Here is a 5,183-nt window from a genome sequence, read left to right on the forward strand (position 1 = left end):
TTAATAATAACAAGTAAAAGTGAGCTAATGTCCAAAAGTGCATAACAAATTTGGGATTTCTTCCAGTGACAAACGAATAATTCTCAACAGCAAAACTGATCATTTAGAAATATGAAAAAAATTAAGGAAGTAAATGAGCTCCACATTGACGAAACAAGATCTAATATAAAAGAAGTCAAAGAAAGCAATTGAACTACAACCTTTGCTCCAATACTTATAATTTTGGATGTAGAAACCACCCCAACTTTTCATGGTTTAAAGGATACCTATAGAATGAAATAGTAGCTCTAGCTTCACCAGTACAACTGGTTTATCAAGCTCCCCAATTTTCTCATCCACAATTTAAAAAGTACAATCAGAATCAGAACTACTCACAATCTAGACCATGGGAAAAGGTGCTCTAGAATTTTAAAAGTTAGACTCACTCCGCAATAGAACAACAAAATCATACCATTGATGAGCTACTAAATGAGATCAGAGTTAGCATAAATTCACAAGCCTAATCGATCTTAAACCTCAAAAGGATGATGGGTCAACTAGCCTTTTCATTTTAAACCTTGGCAATGACTGTTGAGAAAGGCAAATTCCCAAGCTAGCCAGCCTAAAGGAGTACATGAAGTTAGTATTAGTTTGCCTTAGCAGCATGAAGAGGTCAAAGCCATCACGATCTTGTGAAAAGGCAAAGAAGTCGACAACAAAGTGCAGATGCTGGTGAAAAAAGACAACTCAAGTTGAACCTTTAAACTCTGAGGACTCATCACCAAAAAAGAAAGAAGAAAGCAGCTCATGAAAATATATCCCCAAAGTTCCTTTCCCTCAGAGTTTAGCTAAAGCAATGAGGGAAAATTCCATAAGTTAGATTATGGAGATCTTTAAACAGTTACGTATTAACATCCCTTTGCTTGACGCTATAAAACAAGTTCCTTCTTCTACCAAGTTTTTTTAAAAAATAAGTATTCATGTTTAAAAAAAGGCCCCTATAATATAGAAAAGCATTAGTTCTATACTCCAACACAAAATTCCTTTAAAATACAAAGACCCAGGCTCCCCATTATCTCATGTAGTATAAGGAATCATATATTTGAGAATGTTTTATTGCACTTAGGGCTAGTGTAAGTCTTTTGCTTTACTCAGTATTCATAAAACTTAGACTGGGAGAATTACACCTAGCTTTAGTTGGGTTACAGCTCACAAATCGATCCATGAAAATACCTTGCGGTATTGTTGATTTGATTGTGCTTGACACTCAATCAGTGTAGGATTCGAAAAAGCACATCACCATTATTCTTAGTCGACCTTTATTGACCAATTCCAATGCCTACATTCAGTGTATGACTAGAAATATGCAGCTATCCTTTAGCAATATGACTATGAAGTTGAATATCTTTAACATTGCTAAACAACCTCAAGATAAAGATGATGAAATTCTTATGTTGATTTAATTGAAAAATTGGTTGATTATACTTTTCCTCCTAATTTTCATGATGATCCTTTAGAAACATGTTTAGCTCACTTTGGTTTCGATTTTGATATTGACAGATCAATTGATGAGGTCAATACCTTATTGGGCACAACACCATCCATGGATACCAATAAATGTAGTCAAGAATAGAGCAACAAACACCATCAAGGAAGAAACTCATTCTATGATCGAAATCAATACCAAAGCTCAAACTCGAACTAGTACCCAATGCTTTGGAGTATGCATTCATGGGAAACGAAAACACTTTGTCAGTAATCATTTCATCTCTCTTGATGATAGACAAAAGAGTAAGTTCTTGGATGTTCTAAGAGAGCACAACAAGGCATTAGGAAGGACCATAATCAACATAAAAAGAATATGAAAGGAGTTAGTAGAGCTGAAGTTCTTAAACTATTAGATGCAATTATCGTTTACCCTATTTCTAATAGTAATAACAACAATTAAAATAATAAAATTAATAAATTTTGATGATGATGATGAAGAAGAAATTAATGACAATAATAATAATTAAAATTGAACAAAATTAATAAATTTTAATGATAATAATATTAATATTAATCATAATGACATTAATAAAAAATATAATAAAATTAATATTAATAAATAATAAAGAACCTATTTGCAAATAATACAAAACTTCTGGATATTTTCATAAATTCTGTAAGGACCAAAATGCAAAAATGACAAAACTTGATTGAAGACAATTTGTGAAATGTGAAAATTCAAGAGCGGTAAAATGGGAAGTTTTAAGAATCACAGTTTGATTCCCAACTCCCCCTTGAGAATTAGATCTATGGGAATGATTCCCAAATTTGTGTGCTCTCTACGATTCCAATTCTGATTCCCATTATTATTTTTTGAAATAAACGCTATTAATAATTCTAATTTCAGATTATGATTTCTCAATAGCAAGTAAACATAACTTTAAGTATATTCCCTTGAATTTTTAAAACCCTTTACCTTTTAATTACTTCCACGGTAAAATGTAACCATGTGACCTATCCTAGGGTAAGAAAAAATTAGAATTTATTATCTCATAAAGCATTCATCTTCATCTTTCTTGTCGGCAACTTCTAATAATGGGCCTGCTTTTGGTGTGATAAATCCTGTATCTTCTAGTAAAATTTTGTTGATTAGCAGACTGAATTCAAGTTTTGATCACCATTGTCAAATTTTGATAACTATCGTCCTTTTTTTTTTTTTTTGTCTTTTGGGCTAGAAACAACTCATTTGCTAAAAGAATAACAAACACATTTAGTCAGAATTTGTTTCTCCTAGCCTAAAACTTTGTTTAGTGAAAAACATTGTGTGGTTAAAGAAAGCATTTTTCACAACAAAGTTTGGTGGTTTATATTGAAGTCAACTCGATTTTTTTCCAATACATGAAAACTTTTGGTCGCAAAATTTTATATCATGGCTAGAAAATTGTGGCAAAAACACCATATTCTCAAATGAATTAGACTAGTTACACTTCTTCAAGCAAAATGCATGCATAGGGCACTCAATGTATGACAGTACTATTCAAATATCCCATTATCACCAAAGTTAAAATAGGAAATAAATCATCCATTTGCAAAACTAGTGGTCATACATAAGATTCATAAGGATTTATAATGACCATTTATTTTTCAAAGTTTTACATATTATTTGCCTACAATATATATTAATCCAATCAAAAGTGGATTAAGCTGGTCCACTACAATATATATTTCTAAAAGTCTCCTGTACAACCAATGACAGAGTGCTTTATTGCCTACAACCAGCTGAAAAATCACGCATCTACGGAAGAAACAAAATTATGGTATGGGACTAAGTGCAACAGGCCTCTTATGTTGTTAGGCCAATTTTTTTTTTTTTCATATCCATGTTCTTGTCTTCAAGCTTCCAATCAAAGAATTAATAAATGAACCCAACATTAGATCTAACATTTTGATAGCCAACGGTAAACCAGGATAAATTTGCCACCCAGCTCCAAAGGGGATCAACTCAAAATTTTTGCCTTTGAAATCAATATCTGACCCTAAAAGCCGTCCGGGCGTAAAATAGCAAGCATTATCCATTATACTTTCATATCTGACAGTAGCCCAAACATTGACCAAAACTTTTGCACATTTCAACGCTATGAAGTTCGCGATTTCTCTATCTTCTAAGGCTTTGTGGGAAGTAATAAGTGAATTTCTAGGTGCAATCTAGAGGTTTCTTTGATAATTGCTTGTAGACAAGGTAATCGCGTGATGTTTGATACTTCAACTGTAAGAAAACCAAACAGTGAGATAACAAATTATATGTTAGCTAATTTAAACAATAGTGTAAACTAGCAATCAGAAACAATAAATGAAGAACAGAAGAAGAAGAAACCGAATTGAAATAAAAAAAAAAAGGAACCCGAGGCCTGCACAAAAACAGTCTCCTTAAAACAGATTTACCACCTATTCGGAGTGCTTAAGGTCTAATGGTATCTGTTTCCCAGGATGCAACGGGTACGAACTTCCAGTCAAGCACAGGCTAGAAATTCCGGCGAACCACAACAGTGAACTCAATCAGAGAAAGACGAAGAAGAATGAAGGGAAAACAAGTGTGCTTTGTGCTCGTTTTTGCAAGTGGAAAAAACAAAAGTGAAGGTGCCTTTTTATACTCAAGGGAGGATGTAACAGCTTTTGTATTGAATTTTCGAATTCAATACATTTTAATTAATTGTTATAACAGCCAAATCAATTTAACGAATTGATTTCAAAATTGAATTAAAAAAAACGTGAATAACAGCTAAAAATAATTGTAAAAGCTGTTACCAATTCTTTGAATTCACATGAACTGTTACAATAAAAAATTCAAAAGGAATTAAAAACGTGCCTAGCTTGCATGGATAATTTTGGGCTGACATTCGTGTACGCAGGACGCGCGGGCGCACACGAGTTCAACCAAATCGGGCTTTGATTCGCACCCCCCCTGCGCACGCGCGTGTGGAGAGAGCCTCTATCCTTATAATTCTTACTCATACATGGTTAAGTGTTTATATTTAAACACTTATTCCTAGGCTTCTTTTTCCCATGTGGGATAAGACTCATTTCCTTTCAAATTTTCAACTTCAAGGGTGAACTTTGAGAGACAATTTCTCATTCACCCAAGCACCATTTTGAGAAAATAAAATTATACTATTGAAGTATCAACGGAGTAGAATCCGAACCTCACAATATTTTTCACTTTCGTTAAGTGGGACCCACTCAAAATGTGCTCTCAAATTAGCATGTTATGCTATTTTTTCCAACAATCCCCCACATGAATGAAAATTGGCAGTAAAACAAGAAAACCGCTAAATTTTGACATCAAAACCATTTTTGACTCTTAATGATCGAGTTTATTGGATTGATACCTAGCACAGGATAGGTAGGTGTTATCCTTTGAACCTTCCCTTGTAATAGTATAATTACTTTACTAGCTGATCAGTAGACGCGATGTCTTTGAACTGTTCTGCCATTAGTGTAAACGATCCTATACTACACATAGGTATTTCTCCTAACACTGTTGAGTTCTCATGATTATGTTCGTTTTGGCCTTGAACATCTGCCTGGTTCTGCAAGAGTTTCTAAGAGTTGAACCCTTTATAGCTCCCTTTGAAGCGGCTCCACTTCTCTCTCACATAGGTGATATCTTAATTAAGAGTAACCCGCATTACTCCGCTCGAATTTTCGACGCATAAGAA

Source organism: Citrus sinensis, chromosome 8 (assembly GCF_022201045.2).
Source record: "Citrus sinensis cultivar Valencia sweet orange chromosome 8, DVS_A1.0, whole genome shotgun sequence".
Taxonomy (NCBI): domain Eukaryota; kingdom Viridiplantae; phylum Streptophyta; class Magnoliopsida; order Sapindales; family Rutaceae; genus Citrus; species Citrus sinensis.